This window comes from Schistocerca serialis, chromosome 10, assembly GCF_023864345.2.
Source record: "Schistocerca serialis cubense isolate TAMUIC-IGC-003099 chromosome 10, iqSchSeri2.2, whole genome shotgun sequence".
NCBI classification, from domain to species: Eukaryota; Metazoa; Arthropoda; class Insecta; order Orthoptera; family Acrididae; genus Schistocerca; species Schistocerca serialis.
The window spans coordinates 213344218-213369086 of NC_064647.1; positions in this window are offsets into that span (position 1 = coordinate 213344218).

Consider the following 24869-nt stretch of genomic DNA (forward strand, 5'->3'; position numbering starts at 1 on the left):
AGGTAGATGAGACTATTGAAATGAGCAGAGAATTTTTCTTAGGTCTTGAAATTATTGAAAGAAGCTGCGACGATTTTGAGATGTGATTGATCTGTGATTTTTGTGAGGTAAGAATTCATGAAAGGTATAGGTTATTGTTAGTCAGGGCCACTTTTTGTAGGGATTACTGAAAGTCAGATTGCGTTTCGATAAAAATATTGTGTGTCAGTTTAAGCACAGTCATTTATAAATTTTTCTAAGGGGACGTTACATAACTGGAAGTGGGAAAACAAAAAGCTGCCTGTAATAATACATCTCTTGAACACAAATGCTTGGCGGATGTAAGGTCTGCATATAATGAAATGTGAGACGCATAATGCTGTAATTGTTTTTAAACGGCTGTTCAATCTCTTGTACACTATATAAAACTTTTCAGCTTTTCTTTCGTGGACTGCTAATTCGACAGCTGCGACATGTTTTTCGGTGTTATTTAAAGTAAGACCTTCAATATAACTCTGAGCTGTTCGCAAACACCAGAATTACCAACGTGTGGTTTACCAAATGGATTTGGAAGCTTTATCTTGAAAAGACAGTACATGTTTACGGTATGCAGAACTGAATGAAGATATTTAATTTCCTTTGAAACAGGGTGACCGCGGCGTATGGAAAAGCTACATATGTGCTCTTTAATTTGTTATACAACTTCTGTTCGGACTGTCCTCCCCTTTGCTTGTTGCCCCCGTGTCCATAGGCGATTTTCGTAACAATAATGTCTGTGATCTTCTCACTCTGTTCTCAGTTACACCGTACAATCGTAGAAATGCTTTTTTACTCACGTTCAGTCTGTGGTTACCTTTCATTATATGGTACTTGAAAGATGACCTTCGATGTCTCGAATCTACTCCTGTTCTGGGCCTCCTGCTTTCAACCTGAACGGTTGCAATTAATCCTTGAGGTTAAAACTCCTGTTCAATTATTGTGTCAAATGAAAGGATTATATGAGGCAATTTTCCTTGCAAAGGAATATCTACCTTGTAGAAACATTTCTTACGAGTTAACTCAGGGAACGCCTTTTGTAGGATTTAGCACATATTTTCCTAATTAATATACATGTATATTCTTAGGATTTTAAGTGCATAAAGTGCAGTGTATGAGAATCTATTTTCATGCAAAATAGCACATGTAAGTTAGTATTGGTTTCCAGTTTTGGGTTACGCACTTACCTTCAGTTCCTAGCTGTACTCTTAGATGTTACAAGCTTGATTTTACAGTATACGTAATCCTCACCTCGAATACAGGCCTTTGTAACCTTCACATTCTTACAAGTTTCAGTATTCCGTAATACTACTTTCCTTTTTTTCCAGACTATTAATTTCAGTATAGGCTATGGCAGGTGTTATCTTTAATAACCAAATGGTAAACAACTGGAATAGTAATAAGTCCAACTGAACGACATACAAGTGCTGATGTTTGCAACTTGGCACACAGGGTAACAGTGTGCTCCGTGTTTGTTATGAAGAGGCGTAAGTTGACTGCCGTGAAATGTGACGTAACCAATGAAAAAAAAGAGCAGGCTTGTTTGTACCATTCTAAGCGTCAGATTTGGTTTCTTTCATTAATAAACGATGGGTCGACAGTCAAAGAAACGTTTTCCACAAATAAATAATTGTCATCAAAAACTGTCTTATGTCTCATCACAAACATGCAATTCAGTTACACCTACCATGTACTAAAGGGATGAAAATGACCAAATCTTTCGTAAATGTTTAATGTTAATCTATTAAAGATACACATTTTTTCAAATTTCTTTCCCTTCGGCATTTTTGCTGTGGATACTAGAAGCAAGTACGATTCTTCTGTCAGTAATGTTTCATTCTCTTGTCACAACTCCTTCACTCACTATACTGATGTCAAGATTAGTAGTGGATAAGGCAGCAGACGAAAGCTTTATGTACTGTCAGTGGCGAATCAGAGAGTATGTGAACATTGTCTGATGGTCTGAGCAGAATATGAGTGAACACAAGCGAATGCGAACGGAATATGACCGAATGCCAGTCGCTCACGGACACCGTGCGTTTGCACAAGAGGGAATTATCTTCCACTGTTGCACATTCGCTTGTGTTCCCTTCAGTGTAATGAGAATAGCTCTAACCAGGCATCGTTAGGCAGTTAACACTACAATATGTGTACCAACACCATTGCCCAGTATATTTTCATCAGCAATGTAAAGACTCAGTTGGCAGCCAACAGTGGGGTGCGAAAAACTACTTGTTCGAATTATGGGCCGGCCGGAGTGGCCGTACGGTTCTAGGCGCTACAGTCTGGAACCGTGTGACCGCTACGGTCGCAGGTTCGAATCCTGCCTCGGGCATGGATGTGTGTGATGTCCTTAGGTTAGTTAGGTTTAAGTAGTTCTAAGTTTTAGGGGACTGATGACCACAGCAGTTGAGTCCCATAGTGCTCAGAGCCATTTGAACCATTTTGTTCGAATTATGTTAAGTGTAATGATGGTCAGTCAATCAGACACATTACAGTTTGGTTGTCTGAACCTGAGCACATTTGGATATTGCAGAATTATGACTGCACATTTACTAAGACTGTATTGAATGAGGGCCACGGATACTAATGATAAAATTAAGACAATAATTCTTATGAGAAATCAAACAGAATTAAGATAAATTGCCTGCAGATGATTTTACAATAGATTCACAAAAGTGACAGATATAGTTCCTCAAATCAGTCTTCATGAAAGATAGCCAATCCTATAAAACTAATCTCAAAATTTCAGTTGAGAAACGAAGAATTCAAGACGTCAAAAAAAGTGTACACCTGGATGAAACGGAACGTAATAGGGAATTTACATGCAGACATAATACAGAAGAATAAACTAGAAAAATGCGCACTGCATGTAAGAGAGAATTAAAAAGAAAGAGCGCACGGGTTATCTAAAAGTATTTACAAAGAGAGATGCATCTCTAAAAATACAATACTCAGACATTAGACCGCACTGGTAAGACCACAATGTTTTTACGCCTGTGAGTGCTTAACAATGAAGGTGGACAGGATGGAGATTCTTGAAAAACAGATCGTTATAAAAAATTGGTGTAATATGATCTACAAATGGTTGAAAAATGAAAAATAGTGATGAGACCTAGCAAAACATAGATAACGTGTTGAACGTACTGGCAATGTGAAGGTTAATACCGTTGAACACCTCGATCGTTTGAATGATAACAGTATAACCAAATAAATATTTCTATATTTAATAAGTCAACAGTGGATTACTGAAATGAGAAACCAACTGGAAAGAAATTGGTATACCAGAAATAATACTTGGGAATAACAGGGATAGTAGAAAGGAAAATAGTGCGGAGAAGGTGAAGAAGTACTGGAAAAATAGGAAACAGCAAACGAAGAAGTTATACGATTCCACAGTATTCGCTGACCATCAGGAAAGTGCCTTTGCTTTAATATCATAGTAATGTTCTGTCAAGCAGCGACACAGGATTCGGATAATGTTCGCAATAATGATAATGGATGCAGTTAAAAATTCGCATTTTTTCTGAAATTTCAGTTTAATTTATTGGCACTATATAAATAATTTACTCATTGTGTGTGTGAGGAATGTGAGTCAGTCATGACAACTAATCACAAAACTGTAGCATTGCAGAAGGAATGAAGTAGGGAGAAGATGTTGACTGGTGTCGAGAAGAGCGAGAAATAATAGGGTAAGTTCAGTAGATGAGAGTGAGGTAGATATGAAGGAAAAATAATGTAGACAATGTGACAGAAAAACAGGTTCACTATTTTGTACATGGAGGACAGTTGAGATATGGCGAAAGTGAAGCCACGTCCATGACAACAGGAAAGCTTTAATTTACTCCCGAATGAAGAATGGTCTTTGACAAGATGCAGGCTAATCGCTTTTTGCTCCAGAACCGTACAGCTGAAATGGAGAAGGATTTAGACAAAGATGTTATTGTCAGTTCATATTTACTTTCATCCCATCACTGTTCATATCAGTTCATTTCATTGAATCTCAAGGACTGAAACACAGGATGGATAAATTAAAACTCATTCAGAAAGCACAGGGTGATTCAAAAAGAATGACCTGATTTTGGATGATGATAATTATGAAACTCAGGACGTGCCGGCAAGGAAATTGGTGTTGTTTGAACGGCCGTGACCAAGAGTCTCAGAAAGGTCTCTGTTATATGATGGTCAAGCGTGTTCTCAGTTTACATTCAGTCAAAAGTAAGGTAATGTCTGCCTGAGTCAGTAATTTAGGTCCAGGAAATGTCTGCTTCGGAAACTGTTGTTGTAGATATAACGCAATGTTTCATTTGTTGATCGTTGCCATTGAACTACTTTGTATCAACAACTCTAGCACTGTAGCACCGGTGCACTCGTCGACTAAGCGACTAAGCAGTTCAACTACGCTCCATAGCCGAATGTTGTGTTCCCCATCGTATACCCGCAGTCCTGCCCCATGTTCCTGTTAGCGACCAATACTGTGGTTGCATGATAGACAAAATGTGGGGTGTAGAATGCCGTAAACGTCACTGACCTTTTGCAGCCTCGCGCACAAGGGATTGATTGTTATCAAGCCAGTATCGTCGCAGCGAGCAACTGACAAGAAGATATCTTCAACGCCTCGCTATGTACTCCTTCCATCTTCCAGGACAGGAAACCACCTCCTACATCTGTACTCTAAGATCGTTACGCGCCAGCTGGGATTGGGAATAATCTCTATTTCCTCTTCAGTGGCAAGATAGTGCCAAGACTTTACTTTGTGCTTCTATCTTTGCCAGGCTTAGAGGTTTTTTATACAGTTTGATCGTCAGAACTTCCCCCTTGAAGTTACGACTGTAAGATATTTTGAAAGTGCTTGCTTCTGCGACTTAAGCTATAGTGTGGACTTCGTTTATTTTCAGATCCAAAAACTAAGGAACTGGTTATATGCTGAACTTTAACTGTATTCAGACTTTACGAAATTCTCATCTTGGAGAGTGTTATATTCTCACTTGTCGAATGATTATTTCCACATGTCGTCGAAATTAAACATTTTCTTTGATTCAGAGAATTTGAATTGGTTTGTCATTGTTTCTGAAATAACTCAATTTAATTTCGAACATGATGGAACTTTACTTCCATAACACATTGAGGACTTTCTTAAACAATCGTTGTATTGTGACTACTTGTATCTCTAGTGGATATCTCTGCGGAACCAGACATATCAGATCATTCTTAAAGTAGTTTACTCCGAACACTTTTTTCTCCCTGTGATCATCACCTAGTGTTTCTTTCATGTAAAACTTTTCGCTTCTTTGTTGACAGCAAGCAACGGATTCACCTAGTCAACATATCTAAAGAGGCAGACTTAATTTAGTAAATAGCAATATTTTTTTTATATAATTATTTTAAAAAATTGATGGAGGCAGTTGCTTGTAACAAAGGAAATCCAGGTCCGAATCATGCCTCATGATTCATTAATTTACATACTATGAATTTTGACACTGACATTACTGGAATATTTTATAATTCTTTGTACCTGACAATAATTGCCATCAAATAGTAAAGACTTGAAAACACATTAAGATAAGAAGATAATATTATTATTGAACTGCTTTCAGGGGCAACAAAAATTTGATTTTCAGTATGCCATATTGTTATTGACCGAATTTATCCATTGAAAATACTATCATGACCTAATCATTAAAAGGTATAATCTTACCTTAAGGTTTTCACTCAATAAGTAAAGAATTAAAGTTTGCAACTGCGTTCATGTCTTCAAGCAACAAAACTAACAGCGCGGAATTAACTCTGAGAATAATCACCCAGTATTTTAGGACGAGAGCACTTACCTAGACTCAATAAACTTCACATAATTTCAAACCATTTAGGAACGTTTTCTCGCTGACCTCATGATTCTTGTAATACAGCTTTGGAAGCTCAATGCGATTCTGCATTGAGACAGTGATAGCGAATGTCGCAGACGCGAAAAGAGGAAAATCCGTGTACCCGGCGTGTTTAGATCAACTTAAATGGGTCGTGCGCATAACGGGTGTTTTCATTTACGTATTCTGACACATACAGTGCCATCTATCGATTAACTTTCGCACAATTTTTTATGCCATAAGTTTTCCCTCTTCTCAGCTACACTAGTGGCCATTAAAATTGCTACACCAATATATTATACTAGAACTGACATGCGAACACATTTTCACGCAGTTTGGGTGCATAGATCATGAGAAATCAGTACCCAGAACAACCACCTCTGGCCGCAATAACGGCCTTGATACGCCAGGGCACTGAGTCAAACACAGCTAGGATGGCGTGTACAGGTACAGCTGCCCATGCACCTTCAACACGATACCAGAGTTCATCAAGAGTAGTGACTGCCGTATTGTGACGAGCCAGTTGCTCGGCCACCATTGACCAGACGTTTTCAGTTGGTGAGAGACCTGGAGCATGTGCTGGCCAGGGCAGCAGTGGAACATTTTCTGTATCCAGAAAGACCCATACAGGATCAGCAACATGCGATCGTGCATTATCCTGCTGAAATGTAGAGTTTGGCAGGGATCGAATGAAGTGTAGAGCCACGGGTAGTAACACATCTGAAATGTAACATCCAGTGTTCAAAGTGCCGTCAATACGAACAAGAGGTGACCGAGACGTGTAACCAATGGCACCCCATACCATCATGCCAGGTAATACGCCAGTATGGCGATGACGAATACACGCTTCCAATGTGCGTTCACCGCGATGTCACCAACGGATGCGACCACCATGATGCTGTAAACAGAACCTTGGTTCATCCGAAAAAATTACGTTTTGCCATTCGTGCACCCAGGTTCGTCGTTGAGAACACCATCGCAGGCGCTCCTGTCTGTGATGCTGCGTCAAGGGTAACCGCAGCCATAGTCTCCGAGCTGATAGTCCATGCTGCTGCAAACGTCGTCGAACTGTTCGTGCATATGGTTGTTGTCTTGCAAACGTCCCCATCTGTTGACTCAGGGATCGAGACGTGGCTGCACGATCCCTTACAGCCGTGCGGATAAGATGCCTGTCATCTCGACTGCCGAGGTCGTTGCGATCCAGCACGGCGTTCCGTGTTATCGTCCTGAACTCACCGATTCCATATTCTGCTAACAGTCATTGGATCTCGACCAACGCGAGCAGCAATGTCGCGATACGATAAACTGCAATCGCGATAGGCTACAATCCGACCTTTATCAAAGTCGGAAACGTGACGGTACGCATTTCTCCTCCTTACACGAGGCATCCCAACAACGTTTCACCAGGCAACACCGGTCAACTGCTGTTTGTGTATGATAAATCGGTTGGAAACTTTCCTCATGTCAGCACGTTAGACGTGTCGCCACCGGCGCCAACCTTGTGTGAATGCTCTGAAAAGCTAATTGTTGTGTTGGCAGAAGAGCCAACACCGTGTTGCTAGAGGAGGCCGAAATGCACGCGTTTTAACTCACGCAGGCTGGCGTGAGGTCTGCAACAGGTAAAGTAATTATACTATCAAGAAAAGAACGTAGCTGCTGGAATACTTAACTTTAATCCATCATTGGTGAACATCGCTCATGACGATACATGAATTACAAGATCAATAGCAAATGATAATGGCGCCTTGCTAGGTCGTAGCAAATGACGTAGCTGAAGGCTATGCTAACTATCGTCTCGGCTAATGAGAGCGTAATTTGTCAGTGAACCATTGCTAGCAAATTCGGCTGTAAAACTGGGGCGAGTGCTAGGACGTCTCTATAGACCTGCCGTGTGGTGGCGCTCGGTCTGCAATCACTGACAGTGGCGACACGCGGGTCCGACGTATACTAATGGACCGCGGCCGGTTTAAAGGCTACCACCTAGCAAGTGTGGTGTCTGGCGGTGACACCACATTCCTCCCCCGCAATTCGGCGAACGGTTGTGTTATAAGGCTACCGCCCGCCGTGGGGAGGACCCCATGTTGACATATGCGACGAGGTGGGGAGCCTAACAACAGGCGAGGCTGTGCCACCCGCACGCTGCCATTCGGTCCGAGGGGAGCTAGGAAAAGCCTGAAAACCTAGTCCAGGGTGCACGCCAACATGCGGTGTATGCGCCCGTAGAGAGACAGGAGGGGCCGAAGAGTCGACCTTCATCGGGGCGGTGCACCCGACGGGCGAAGACGCCATGTGGTCCGGAGCGGGCAAGAGGTCCTGTCGGAGGACAGCTGGTCACGGGAAGCGATCGGCGGCGCGTGACCCAGGGAGGCGCCCGGCGGTTTCAGCGACGGGTCCACTGCGGGCCTCGCCGGCGGGAGAACAGGCGGCGGCGCGTCGCCATGGGGCAAAATGGAAGGCAGCGTCGGTAACACCTGGGGATGAGGCGAGCCAGTAGATGGGTCCCCAGGGCGCTGACCGGACGGCACCGTCGCTGAAAGCAGACGGGGAGCGGCAGAACCCGTGCGACGACAGAGGCGCAGCTGATTGAGATGCCGGCGCACCTCACCAGAGGCCCCCAAAACCAAAAACATCGCGCGGCCGAGGCAGCGAAGAATGCGCCCTGTGAGCCAACGCCGTGAACCTCGATAGATGCGATAGTATACAACGTCGCCTGGGGCAAAAGCAGGTGTCTGTCGCTGCACAGGAACCTGCTGCGGCGGATGTAGCAAAGACATCAAGGTTCGATGAGGACGACCGTGGAGCAACTCAGCCGGCGAGCGACCATCTCGGGGCTGAGAGCGAGACGAGGACAAGAAGAGCAATAACGCGTCCTCCCGAGAATGCGACTCTTTCAGCTGCAACATCTGTGACTTGAAAGTCCGGACCAATCGTTCAGCGGCACCGTTTGACTGCGGCGAAAACGGCGCGGACGTCAGATATTGAATACCATTGGCCTTGCAGAATGACTGAAATTCTGCGGGCATGAATAGTGAGCCATTGGCGGTAACAATAGTCTGTGGAAGACCTTCAATACAAAAGATAGCGGATAACGCTTGAATGGTGGCAGATAATGTCGTGGAAGACATCCGCACAACAAAAGGAAAATTACTGAATGAATCTACCACAACCAACCATCGAGCATTCCAGAATGGACCAGCAAAATCGATGTGTATGCGTTGCCAAGGGGAAGTGGCTTTCGGCCATGCAAAGAATTTCCGCGGTGGTGCGGATTGTTGTTCGGCACACGCCATGCAAGAAGAGCTCATATTCGTAATCGCTGCATCGATTGCGAACAAAGTACAGTGCTGACGAGCAAGTTGTTTCGTTCTCACTATACCCCAATGTCCTTGGTGGAGAAGCCGTAAGACAGAGGACTGTAACGAACGTGGGACCACGACCCTGGACTGATCATTATCAGAACGCAACAGCAAAACACCACGTCGAACAAAAAGTCTCCCCTTGTGAGCAAAAAATCGGCGAACCAACGGATCTTCGATCCGTGACTTTGACAAGGGCCATTGCGTAGCAACAAAACGCAGAACGGTAGCAAGGACGGTCAGCAGCTGTGACTGTAGCTACATGACGAAAATCAATCGGAAACGATTCGACCACGTCTTCGGTTTCCGCATCAATGAACATGCAAGCAATTCCGGAAGAATCGAATGCTCTATCCTCAGCAACAGGCAAACGGGACAACGCATCGGCGTTTCCGTGCTTAGCAGTGGACCGATACAAGATATCGTAGCGGTACTGGGAGAGGAAAATTGACCAGCGAATGAATTTCTGCGCTGTACGTGGAGGTACAGGCTTGTTCGGATGAAAAAGTGACGTCAAGGGTTTGTGGTCTGTGATGATGGTAAAGTAACGACCATACAAGGCTTGTCTTCGCCGCAGAATTTGAAGCAGCTACAGAGTGTGCTGGGAAAAATCAATTATTATCATCGCTATGTGCGCCACGCCTCTTCCATTTCAGCTCCGCTTCATCGCTTACGCCGTAAAGGTGTTCCGTTCGTCTGGACGACGGACTGCGAACGGGCCTTTCGCCAGTTGAAATCGCTGTTGCTTTCCAATACTTGCCTTACACCGTTCGAACCCCCGAAACCCCTTTTGTTGATGGTAGATGCATCGGATTTCGGGATCGGTGCTGTGCTTGCGCACAAAAAATGGTTCAAATGGCTCTGAGCACTATGGGACTCAACTGCTGAGGTCATTAGTCCCCTAGAACTTAGAACTAGTTAAACGTAACTAACCTAAGGACATCACAAACATCCATGCCCGAGGCAGGATTCGAACCTGCGACCGTAGTGATCTCGCGGTTTCAGACTGCAGCGCCTTTAACCGCACGGCCACTTCAGCCGGCCTTGCGCACAAAGATGGATCGCACGATCGCCCTATTGCCTTTGCGTCCAAATTGCTCTCGTCTGCGCAAAGAAATTATTCACAGATCGAGAAAGAAGATTTGGCTCTCGTATTTGGTGTTACTAAGTTTCATGACTAATCATTTGCATATCACATATCTTCTTCCTGTCGATTAAATTTCGCGTCTGTAGCACGTCATCTTCGTGGTGTAGCAATTTTAATGGCCAGTAGTGTAATATTCTGTTGCAAATTTGGCGTCATTACGACCAGTGGTGTTATTTCTACAGCGTTTTGAAAGTTTAACTTTAATTATAATCACCCGGTATACGCATGGGAGTCGTAATTAAGCTTCCGCCACTTGAGTAAATTCATTTATTATTGGAGTTTATCTCACTGCATGCACGTCGTCACTTATTTCGGAAGTACATCAGTTCATAAGCTGATTGCCCCCAGCACCAACCAACTACTTCGGCTAATGTACTGCGTTGTTCATAAGCGAAATGGATATGTGGTATACAGGGCCAGAAGTCCCCAGTGGGGAAGTTCGAACGCCGAGCTGCAAGTTTTCTCAGTTGGTGTCAGCGACTCTCGTGCCAGTAATTATGCGGACAACACAACAGCCACGTTTACAGCACAGAAAATCCCTGGACTGGCCAGGAATCGATTTCGGGCTCGCTGTATGGCAGAGTGACGCGCTGACCCCTCGCCTAAGGAGGCAGACTGCCTAGTTCTGGTCTCATTTGTTGCTGTAGACTGGTAGAATTATTCCCCTACACTTTGCGCCCATACTTGTTCGTCTGTGCGGTTTATTGCGTAATTAAGAGGGAAGCAGACACGTTTTACGAGGTTAAACGAACAGAATGTTTGAAATACAGGAAATCTGTGACAAAGAAAACGATCTTCCACTTCATAATGTTGCAATCACTGAAACGTCTTATCGCAGGCAGTTATCATTTGAATCATTCAATACTGTGTAGACCAGCCGTATTTACTAAGTGTTTTGCCAATAAAACGAAGTCTTTGGTTTGCCTCCTCCACAACACTTATCTATGTTGAAAGGTCTCTGTTGGATTCCTTTCATGTCAATTTCTTAAATCTGTTGTCATTTGCGGCATACATTCCACTTCTGAATTGACTGTGGTGTTTCTGACTCCATCTGGGAGGAGACTGAGCAGTGGAACGTGTTACTTTTACACATAAACAAGAACCATCTGTCACACTACTACATTTCAAAACACAGTTTATATGTAATTCATATCACACAGTCTCATACGGAAACTACATCCGCTTTCTTTTATATACTGTATATGATAAGATACTGTCACCCCACTTCCCCTCTGTGTGAAAGGTTGAATAAGCAAATGTATTTCTAGTTGCATGCTTGATGGTAGCACACAAGCCTGTCTGCTAGAGAACAGTAGTACCAACGTCGGAACAGGTAGCTACGCTTTCTGAAAGCAAAGAGTTTTCTATCCTTAGTATGGTCCTGTCCGTCCCTTGTCATGTTGGTATAGGACGCTGCCTCTCTGGTCACTTCCGTTTGTATCTGTGAAGCACCCTTGGTAGGGGCCCTGGCCAGTCTGTCAGCGGCGATCGTCTGAAGTGGTAAGGTCTCCGGCTAAGCACGTCTCTGCTAAGTCTGTAGGACAATGGATTTCTTAAGTTCAGCCTAATCACCTTTATTTCAGGTTTAGATCTAAAATATCTTATGTTATCTTAATTTGCAGCACAGTGTAATTCTCATGTGAAGTTCAGAATATCTTCCAGTAGTTGCTTCGTCACTACTTTGTGAGCAGAATGGAACTACGTGTTGATGATCCATAACTCTAAGATCATCAATCTTAAATGCGAATGTGCGTGAGATTATATCATCTCGTCTTGACAATATTTTTTAATCTATCAACTTTTCTTTATGTTCAGCCCACATGGGGTGTACTTTGTGAGACCAGTACCATGTGCTTATACAACTGTTTGACCCATCAGGTTAATAGTAAGACGATAGTAACCAATTCGAGGCTTTTCTTTTGTAAATTGCGTTTCGATGTAATTTATTTTAGTTATCAAAATTATTGTGGAGTTACACTCTTTGTGTAATCCAAGTTGACCACGTGAAGCATGTGGTGTAATCATCAAAGTAGCCCTCAGCTATTCTTTTCGGGAAGATTTCACAGGGAGTTAGTATGAATTTAGTATACCAGTGTGTGGTAGTTACATGACGGACAGGATTGCGCTATGGACGTAACTTCTTTGGGTGAAAATTGAATCCGTTGGTTGTGGTTAATTTCCTCTTGCATATGTTTCAACGTTCTTCGTGTGTTATTTTATGAATGCAGTGTTGTATGCAGTCTCCCAATCTTGGCTCCATATTTGATGTGTTCCGTAAGATTACAAACTCACATTTTCACAATCCTAAAGAAGGCACCAGTTTAGTTATGAATCAAGTTTAATATGCTGAAATTTCAATGATCAGTGTTAAAATAAATTTCCAAATATAAACTGATTTATTTCTTTTTATTTAAATTCTCGTTTATATATATATATCACCAGTTGTCGTATGACTATTATATTTAATGTTAGTCTGGTTGGGAATTTGGTAAGCTAGACTGGATACCTGGTGAAGCAGTTGCTCAGTAATGCAAGGTTAACTACCCCAGATAGCTCACAGCTTTTAACCCGCTTTTATTGTCTTGAATATCAGCACCACTTTCAGAACCCCTTAAAGCATCAACATTACAATGTGCTTGTATTGTACTAATCCAGGGACCTAGAAACGACGGAGAGGCTTCGTTCCACGGTAGCCCTCAGTGGTTCACAACCCCACAACAGGCCACAGCAGTCTATCCACCCCACCGCCGCCCCACACCGAACCCAGGGTTATTGTGCGGTCTCATACCAGACGAGTGTAACCCCGAATGTTTGCGTGGTAGAGTGACCATGGTGTAAGCGTATGTGTGTACGTGGAGACAGTGAAACTTCTTTATTTATATTTTCTACTTGTATTGCTGAGTGAAATTGAATGTACACTCACGTTGCTTGTTTTTATCATTTCAATACCGACCTACAGAATCTGCCCTAACAAACAGAACTGAAACTTTTCTTTTTCATTAATCACTCACAATATTCAACGGTAATGCGATCTGACTGCTTTAAAATTAACTCAAACGAATGGCCCTGAGTTAGTAGAAATCCTAACAATAACCCATACTTACATAAGTCGCTCTCCTCACCAACATCGTTATTAACCAAACTACAGCATTGCCGCAAACCTCAATACAGCCACCTAAATAAAAGATTCTAACTACTAAAGGCTGTAACTACTAATACGCGTGTGATTAGCATAGGAAATATTTCGTTGCAAAGCAAACAATGTTCTTTTACCTTAACAATATGACATCCAGATCAATACAAATATATAATCGTCCATGACATCCAGACCCAAAAATTATATAATCATGAATAATATTCAGTCTCCAAGTCGGCCACGTCCAGATCGTTCGTTCGCGCTAATACTTCAAACCTTTAACACTGCTAATTATTAACCTCTAACCTCAATCACTGCAGGCTGTTCACCTCCAACTGCTAGACCGACCAGCCACAGAGTCTCTTACAGAGTGCGCACAGCGCTATCATAGTTATTAATGCAGTCTATCGCGCTACCAACATACACACATCTAAACAGGCTACGTTCAGCAGTGTTTATGCAGCAATCGCCGACATAGTCTAACTGGGCGAAATAAGGGGAACCAGCCCGCATTCGCCGAGGCAGATAGAAAACCGCCTTAAAAACCATCAACAGTCTGGCACACCGGACCTTGACACTAATCCGCCGGGCAGATTCGTGCCTTCCCACTTGGATAGCAATGTGTTGGACCGTGAGGCTAGCCGGGCAGGCTTAATTCAGTATTAATTCGCTTTGTTGTGCAAAAATCTATATTTCACACGTGTGACAACTCCAAACAATCAAGACGCTTGAAGAAAATATTTTGGGGCAACTAAGATGGCGGGCTTCCAACTTTTGACGTTATGACAACTCTGTTTTGGGTAACACTCGTCCCACAACATTTCTTGCAATCATGATGTAATTTTTAAGCCACATGAAAATTCGAGAGGCCAACCACAATATCGACAATCGATTCGGCAGGCGCCATACTTATTTTGGCGCATGTAGCTGTTTCGTGTTATAATTTGCAGTATGCCGTTTCAAGGCAACGGCTTCTTGAAAATACATAACAAACACGTCACCATTATCAATAAATGATCGTTAATAACACATCAACGATGTAAACCTCCAAGAGATACTGTGATAGATGAGGTTTAAGACATACATACCGAACGCAAGTGGGCTGTAGCGTAATGGACAAGGTCGTGGGTTATTTTGTTTTAGTTTTTTAAATACATTCTGGGCGTTTCCATATCAGCATTTCTGCAATATTCGGTGTTAAATAACATTTGTGTCACATTGCAGAACGAAAGATGAAATAATAAACATTGGCTGTATATTTCCAAGTATGTGGCAATTTCCGAGTGTGTGGTTAGGAATGAACCTAAGAGGACAGCTTAAATTCACATTCTTCGTTCTGGCGCGTTATTTTCGAATACGTGGCGATTTCCGGCACCTAAGAACACAATTCAAATTGTCGAAAGTGAAATGAGGAGCAATAGCATTCATACCCTTCCTTGTCACAAATATTTCATGGGTAAAAATCATCTTCCAAGCGCTCCTGCAAACCAGTGGCACTTCCAGCTGGCGTATTTCTGCCGCTAAGGACGTGAGTGATCTGTTATCCACACGAGAGAGGCCCACATCGAATGTTAACGAAAGTCGATAGCAGTTCCAGTAGTCATCGATATTGCGCTTGGCGTCACGTTTGCAGGAAGTGTTGTGAAACGTGTTACCCATTTACTTTTACGTCCACGGTGAGTGGAGTGTGCTCTGTGCCTATTCGTTTATTCCGTGATTTTTATGGTTAGTGATTTGGAATGTAGTGTTGCCCTTGTTAAAAAGAAAGGAGAAAGCGTCCAGCTCCACTCGCATTTCGTACTCTGGTAGCTGTCAGACATGTCTGAGGGCTGATGAGGAATAGAGAGTGTGTATAGGGAGAGAGTGGCCAACCGGACGATACGGCGGCCATTTTTCTGCCAAACTGCGGGCGGGACTTTTGAATGGCCAGTAGTGGAGTAGTGGAGTACACACTCACCGAATCAAAAGCACAAGACAATATGGCGAAATCATTCTTTAAATGCCTTTCTTTACAGCTATAATATACTCATAGTAGCCTACTACGTACAGCAGAGGAAAATGTGATACAGTGGCTGCCAAAATTATTCGTTACTTGCATTTATTTCCTTCAAAGTTCGTTTACTAAACATATTCAAATGAAAGTAACGTAAATTTAAAAAAAAATATAGCGTATAGCATTTGTTTTGTATCGGAAGTGCATAACGCTAAAGATTTAACGTACCTGTGTTACGTCAGACGAATGAAAGTCGTAAGCAGTTGTTTACTTATGACATGCAAAAAGTGTGAGACGTATTAGTACTTCTTGTCACGTCTTCAAACTTTTTGCATGTCACAAGTAAACAACTACTTACGACTGTATTACAAAAAGGTACGGCCAAACTTTCAGGAAACATTCCTCACACACAAAGAAAGAAAATATGTTATGTGGACATGTGTCCGGAAACGCTTACTTTCCATGTTAGAGCTCATTTTATTACTTCTCTTCAAATCACATTAATCATGGAATGGAAACATACAGCAACAGAACGTACCAGCGTGACGTCAAACACTTTGTTATAGGAAATGTTCAAAATGTCCGTTAGCGAGGATACATGCATCCACCCTCCGTCGCATGGAATTCCTGATGCGCTGATGCAGCCTTGTAGAATGGCGTATTGTATCACAGCCGTCCACAATACGAGCACGAAGAGTCTCTACATTTGGTACCGGTGTTGTGTAGACAAGAGCTTTCAAATGCCCCGATAAATGAAAGTCAGGAGGGTTGAGGTCAGGAGAGCGTGGAGGCCATGGAATTGGTCCGCCTCTGCCAATCCATCGGTCACCGAATCTGTTGTTGAGAAGCGTACGAACACTTCCACTGAAATGTGCAGGAGCTCCATCGTGCATGAACCACATGTTGTGTCTTACTTGTAAAGGCACATGTTCTAGCATGTCCCGTATGAAATCATGATAACGTGCTCCATTGAGCGTAGGTGGAAGAAAATGGGGCCCAATCAAGTCATCACCAACAATCCCTGCCCAAACGTTCACAGAAAATTTGTGTTGATGACGTGATTGCACAATTGCGTGCGGATTCTCGTCAGCCCACACATGTTGTTTGTGAAAATTTACAATTTCATCACGTTGGAATGAAGCCTCGTCCGTAAAGAGAACATTTGCACTGAAATGAGGAGTGAGACATTGTTGGATGAACCATTCGCAGAAGCGTACCCGTGGAGGCCAATCAGCTGCTGATAGTGCCTGCACACGCTGTACATGGTACGGAAACAACTGGATCTCCCGTAGCACTCTCCATACAGTGACGTGGTCAGCGTTACCTTGTACAGCAGCAATTTCTCTGACACTGGCATTAGGATTATCGTCAAGTGCACGAAGAATTGCCTCGTCCATTGCAGGTGTCCTCGTCGTTCTAGGTCTTCCCCAGTCGCGAGTAATAGGCTGGAATGTTCCGTGCTCCCTAAGACGCCGATCAATTGCTTCGAACGTCTTCCTGTCGGGATACCTTCGTTCTGGAAATCTGTCTCGCTACAAACGTACCGCGCCACGGCTATTGCCCCGTGCTAATCCATACATCAAATGGGCATCTGCCAGCTCCGCATTTGTAAACATTGCACTGAGTGCAAAACCACATTTGTGATGAACACTAACCTGATGTGCTGTAGAGCAATGAGTCGCATGTCAACACAAGCTCCGAAGTCAACATTACCTTCCTTCAATTGGGCCAACTGGCGGTGAATCGAGGAAGTACAGTACATACTGACGAAACTAAAATGAGCTCTGACATCGAAATTAAGCGTTTCCGGACACAGGTCCGCTTAACATCTTTTCTTTATTTGTGTGTGAGGAATGTTTGCTGAAAGTTTGGCAGTACCTTTTTGTAACACCCTGTATATATACACACTGAATACATCTTGTAGATAACAAACGAAAAAGATTACAAAAATGAGGTAATGTTAAATGTAGGTTACTGTAATAATGGCCAAATATAACAAGAAAACTACCGTATCCCTTCTTTCCCACAGTAAGTTGGCCTATTAAAAACTGTCTTCAAGGGTACCTACGATTATTTACTACGAATAATATTTCAGCAACCGCGACAACTGCGGAAAACGTGCTTACAACTTGCCTGCGTTAACAGTCAGGCAATAATACTGAAACCAAAATAATGCTTAGTGTTCTGATTCGGAACGTAATAAAGTATGACGCTATGAAGTCGAATGAGCATGCCAGAAAAATTACAGAAACTTTCCGTTTCCAGCAAGGACTGTCAGATATTGGCTTCAAAAAAACTTGTGATGCTACCAGTGTGCATGCAAACGCTAATTACGTACTAAAAACGATATACAACTAAATCGGACATGCATGCATAACGCGTAACAAGTCTCACAATAATTAAAATACCTTTTAATCGTTTCCAAAAGTCCTCTGAACTTCATTTCAACTCAAAAGCCCGACGAACATAGGAAGCGCAAGAGACGTTTGGCAGAAAAATGGCGCCACAGCTAATCAACCAATCACGGGCAACTTCATCTGTGGACACTCTCTCTCTCTCTCTCTCTCTCTCTCTCTCTCTCTCTCTCTATACAGGCTCTCTAATGAGGAATGTATCCACTTGCCACCTGGTGAGGAAGGCCGGAGTCACACAGCAAGGCCGTTTCCCCTGCGGCGTGATGTGCTCGCAGGTAGGCCCGTGGCGGCCCCCATGTTTGGTTTGCCAACCCCGTGGGAACATCCGACAGAGGGGCCATGTGTTCTGCAGGCAGCGTCTGTTTCCTAGGTAGGCCGTTCTCTCCAAACACACTCCTCTTCATATGTGCATTCGAGCGTACCTTTGTGCCTTTCTGTGTGTGTGTGTGTGTGTAATGCGTCCAAAGGATGTCCGAGTAGCATCATTGAACTGACACACATCGACTCATTATGAAGCTGTAACCAATAAGGATAACTCTTTTTGCAAGCTGGTGCTCTACATTTGCAACATGTTTGCTGAACAACATCCATGTTCTCCATCAGTTGCTGAATTATTAAAATATGCTAGTCTTTTTCGTCTGTATCAGCCATCTTCTTGCACCTGATAATTATAAACAAAATTGTAAAGGAATATTCGAATTATACAAATGATTGTAATGTATTGCATAGTGTGGATATTTAATTATAGATCAAAAATTTGGTGTTTTATTTTGCTTTCTCGTGTGCTCAACATGGTTGCATTATTACTGACGTTACTGGCGATTATCAGAATTTATATGGTTTATATTACTAAACGCCTAAAATAACAAGCCGGCCCCAGTAGCAGGTCGCCTACCTAACAGCCTTCAGCTGCTGTCATAATCTAATCATTACAGAATAAGTCAGGTATTAAAGTTAGAAATGCAGTATATATCTTGATACAGTATAACTGACAGCTTGCAAATAACCCAGACTGTATTCATCGAGTATTCGAGACCCAGAGCATTTAGCGTTTTCTGATTTCAAACATTTCTGAGATTTGAGATTTTTCTCTCGCTGAAACGAGCTCCCGAACCCCCCCCCCCCCTCTTCCCCCCCCCCCCCCCCCCCCCGCCACCCAACAACGTCATTAAAGGAAAGAAATGTTTTACGGTATCCACGCAGTAACGCTTTAGTATGAGACATGATCTTTTTACTTCTTCACTGCTTACTCTATTCGCAACAAATTTTGCAGATACAATCCGCGTATACCACTGAACTTACCTGCGTAATTATATCGTTGTATGACACACATTTCAGGAGCTACGACGTTACAAACATTGAACAGCGCAAAAAAAAATGGTTATTCTTAAAATGGAGCTCAAATTATCCTCATTGTGCGTGGTAATGAGACTTTTTAGCGATTTCAAAGAAACCGTAAATGTCAACTCATGCCTTTTACAAGTGGGAGCTCGATTCTTTGATGAATCAGTGTTGGGGGAGCGGTTACTGCTATGTCACCAAACACACTTTCGATAACTAGATAAATCTGTAGTCTTTCTGTAATGGCAGCATTCATATCTCCTAAAAGGCGCGTGCAGTTAATATTATACGTTAACAATCGTCTCAAGTGCTAGTGTTGGTCGTACTGCGAGGTGTCGTTTGACCAGGTTAGTTTTTTTTTTTGGTCATCAGTCTACTGATTGGTTTGATGCGGCCCGCCACGAATTCCTTTCCTGTGCTAACCTCTTCATCTCAGAGTAGCACTTGCAATCTACGCTTGACGTATTCCAATCTGTCTTCCTCTACAGTTTTTGCCCTCTACAGCTCCCTCTAGTACCATGGAAGTCATTCCCTCATGTCTTAGCAGATGTCCTATCATCCTGTCCCTTCTCCTTATCAGTGTTTTCCACATATTCCTTTCCTCTCCGATTCTGCATAGAACCTCCTCATTCCTTATCTTATCAGTCCACCTAATTTTCAACATTCGTCTATAGCACCACATCTCAAATGCTTCGATTCTCTTCTGTTCCGGTTTTCCCACAGTCCATGTTTCACTACCATACAATGCTGTACTCCAGACGTACATCCTCAGAAATTTCTTCCTCAAATTAAGGCCGGTATTTGATATTAGTAGACTTCTCTTGGCCAGAAATGCCTTTTTTGCCATAGCGAGTCTGCTTTTGATGTCCCCCTTGCTCCGTCCGTCATTGGTTATTTTACTGCCTAGGTAGCAGAATTCCTTAACTTCATTGACTTCGTGACCATCAATCCTGATGTTAAGTTTCTCGCTGTTCTCATTTCTACTACTTCTCATTACCTTCGTCTTTCTCCGATTTACTCTCAAACCATACTGTGTACTCATTAGACTGTTCATTACGTTCAGCAGATCATTTAATTCTTCGTCACTTTCACTCAGGATAGCAATGTCATCAGCGAATCGTATCATTGATATCCTTTCACTTTGTATTTTAATTCCAATCCTGAACCTTTCTTTTATTTCCATCATTGCTTCCTCGATGTACAGATTGAAGAGTAGGGGCGAAAGGCTACAGCCTTGTCTTACACCCTTCTTAATACGAGCACTTCGTTCTTGATCGTCCACTCTTATTATTCCCTCTTGGTTGTTGTATATATTGTATATGACCCGTCTCTCCCTGTAGCTTACCCCTACTTTTTTCAGAATCTCGAACAGCTTGCACCATTTTATATTGTCGAACGCTTTTTCCAGGTCGACAAATCCTATGTAAGTGTCTTAATTTTTCTTTAGCCTTGCTTCCATTATTAGCCGTAACGTCAGAATTGCCTCTCTCGTCCCTTTACTTTTCCTAAAGCCAAACTGATCGTCACCTAGCGCATTTTAATTTTTTTTTACCATTCTTCTGCATATTATTCTTGTAAGCAGCTTCGATGCATGAGCTGTTAGGCTGATTGTGCGATAATTCTCGCACTTGTCAGCTCTTGCTGTCTTCGGAATTGTGTAGATGATGCTTTTCCGAAAGTCAGATGGTATGTCGCCAGACTCATATATTCTACAAACCAACGTGAATAGTCGTTTTGTTGCCACTTCCCCCAATGATTTTAGAAATTCTGATGGAATGTTATCTATCCCTTCTGCCTTATTTGACGGCAATTCCTCCAAAGCTCTTTTAAATTCCGATTCTAATACTGGATCCCCTATCTCTTCTAAAATGACTCCTGTTTCTTCTTCTATCACATCAGACATATCTTCACTCTAATAGAGGCTTTCAATGTATTCTTTCCACCTATCTGCTCTCTCCTCTGCATTTAACAGTGGAATTTCCATTGCACTTTTAATGTTACCACCGTTGCTTGTAATGTCACCAAAGGTTGTTTTGACTTTCCTGTATGCTGAGTCGGTCCTTCCGACAATCATATCTTTTTCGATGTCTTCACATTTTTCCTGCAGCCATTTCTTCTTAGCTTCCCTGCACTTCTTATTTATTTCATTCCTCAGCGTACTTCTGTATTCCTGATTTTCCCGGAACATGTTTGTACTTCCTCCTTTCATCAATCAACTGAAGTATTTCTTATGTTACCCATGGTTTCTTCGCAGCTACCTTCTTTGTACCTATGTTTTCCTTCCCAACTTCTGTGGTGGCCCTTTTTGGAGATGTCCATTCCTCTTCAACTGTACTGCCTACTGCGCTATTCCTTATTGCTGTATCTGTAGCGTCAGAGAACTTCAAACGTATCTCGTTATTCCTTAATACTTCCGTATCCCACTTCTTTGCGTACTGATTCTTCCTGACGTCTTGAACTTCAGCCTACTCTTCATCACTACTATATTGCGATCTGAGTCTATATCTGCTCCTGGGTAGGCCTTACAGTCCAGTATCTGATTTCGGAATCTAACCATGATGTAATCTAATTGAAATCTTCCCGTATCTCCCGGCCTTTTCCATGTATACCTCCTCCTCTTGTGATTCTTAAACAGGGTATTCGCTATTACTAGCTGAAACTTGTTACAGAACTCAATTAGGCTTTCTCCTCTTTCATTCCTTGTCCCAAGCCCATATTCTCCTGTAACCTTTTCTTCTACTCCTTCCCCTACAACTGCATTCCAGTCGCCCATGACTATTAGGTTTTCGTCCCCCTTTACATACTGCATTACCCTTTCAATATCCTCATACAGTTTCTCTATCTGTTCATCTTCAGCTTGCGACGTCGGCATGTATACCTGAACTATCGTCGTCGGTGTTGGTCTGCTGTCGATTCTGATTAGAACAACCCGGTCACTGAACTGTTCACAGTAACACACCCTCTGCCCTACCTTCCTATTCATAACGAATCCTACACCTGTTATACCATTTTCTGCTGCTGTTGATATTACCTGATACTCATCTGACCAGAAATCCTTGTCTTCCTTCCACTTCACTTCACTGACCCCTACTATATCTAGATTGAGCCTTTGCATTTCCCTTTTCAGATTTTCTAGTTTCCCTACCACGTTCAAGCTTCTGACATTCCACGCCCCGACTCGTAGAACGTTATCCTTTCGTTGATTATTCAATCTTTTTCTCATGGTAACCTCTCTCTTGGCAGTCCCCTCCCGGAGATCCGAATGGGGGACTATTCCGGAATCTTTTGCCAATGGAGAGATCATCACGACACTTCTTCAATTACAGGCCACATGTCCTGTGGATACACGTTACGTGTCTTTAATGCAGTGGTTTCCATTGGCTTCTGCATCCTCATGTCGTTGATCATTGCTGATTCTTCCGCCTTTAGGGGCAAGAGAGTGCCCTGAACCTCTATCCGCTCCTCCGCCCTCTTTGACAAGGCCGTTGGCAGAATGAGGCTGACTTTTATGCCGCAAGTCTTCAGCCGCCAATGCAGGTTAGTATACGCCTCAAATGCTGTAAGTCCAATCTCTGGCGACCCACAAGGAATGGAAGCTTCGCATAAGATCAGACGAATTTAAGAACAATGTGAGAGTGCACAATGGAAACGTCTTATTGAAGGTAAACTACTGAGGTTGGCCCAGTGAAGCATGAAACTACAGGTGCCACACCACACACGGATATATTTTTGAAGGGGCTCATATGACAGAAGAAACGGGTGGTTACCATAACAATTTCTGTTATTATCATAGAGCAACGAACAAATGATTACCTGCCTAGCATTGAGATAGTCTGCGAAAATTTAATAAGTGAACGAAGAATTGTAGTTATTAAATCTAAGTTTGGCCCTGGTCAGTGCTCACATTAAACTATAACGTGAAATTATATCACATATATGACTAATGAGTATTTGCTAAAAGGAATCTATACATCATGAGCTGTACTAGAATGGTTTTATTTGCCAGAATAATAACCCATCATCATTGAGATCTGATGCAGAGTATAACACAACGGTTTGCTACTGCTGTACCATAACCTTAAAGCTGGAAGCAGGTTGTGAAATAAAACTGTTATATTAAAACAATTATGATAAAACGCAACAGAGCAGTGTTACCCTCTGAGAGGAATTTTGTTATGTTGACTGTGTTGTACCTAATGGAGGTGGCTTATCGGAAAATGAAATTCAGAATTACGTAAATATTTGAACAGTAACAAACAAAATTTTGCCTATCTGCACTATTCAATGGATAAAGAAAACGGTCGCCAGCCTAACTAGGCAAGAGAATGATTAACATTCTCGTTCAAGAAAATAGTTATTAGTAACTTTAATGGATAAACACAACCTATACTTTGTCACATGCGAATGTAGTGAACTCTGACACATACATATGTTTACGATAAGATTGAAACTAACAGTTAGAGCAGCACAAACTATTTGCAAAATTATAACAGATACCGAAACACACTATTACTTTCAGGGCTTACACAAACTAAATGGTCTTTATAATGTTATTATTACTATTCACTGCAGAATCATTAATTGGATATAGGTTAAGTCTCTCTCAGTTAAATACTTTACTATTTAAAATGAAAGTTAATTGGCATCCACTAACAGGTCGCTTCTCTCTATCATTTGAATAAAGGAATTATGTTTTCATAATTAATGGTCTTTTCGTTACTTGTTACTGAGCATTAACACAATAGACAAACTGTGGATCCTGTTACACCATTAATATGCACTTCTAATACACAAGAGAGACAAACACTTAGCAAACATGAGTATATGACGTTTCACAACTGCAGTTTTCCACTTTTACTACAGTGAGAGACAAAATTAACATATATGTAAGATACGAACTCACCTTCTGCGATTTACAACAGGCAGTAATGTGATCATTTACTAAGCAAAACTTTATAAGCCTCAGTCTTAAGAACTTTTAATATGAAGTTGGCAACAACACATTAATAAGCAGTTTTACTATGAAAATTATTTTCAGCAAGCATCATTAACTCACTCTCTTGCCACATTAACTTTAACTTTTATTTTACTATGTTCAAGAGGCATCAATAGCAAAACACTGGGCTTTAATGTTCTTTCAGTAAGGACACTTGGAAATCCCTTTAGTTCAAACATGAGGAACCTGAGAGGTGTTATGATAAGGAGAAAAATCAAGGTTGGTACATAAATTCAGTTATAAATTACCTTATATTTGAGGACACTAACACATCCAGTAAGCTGATCCTTCACTGTACATCATTATAGTTTTCCGTTACAGTGATTGTGCAATGTGGTGGCAACTGCATGTTGGTAGGTGGATTCGCAGGCAGAATTGCTGGAATTTGGCCCTTCTTGGTGGCGATGATGCATACCAATTCCAGAATCGTTCCAGCTATTTATTCATCCATCCGAGGCATTGGAAAGCGGCAGGAAAAGCCTCTCTCGGAACCAGCACAATATGCAACATTTACATGGCAGAACACAGTTTGGTAGCTCGTCCCCGACTCGTAGCTCTTGTTTCCACCTTTTCTACCTATGCCAACCACAATTTGCGCGCTCTACGTAGT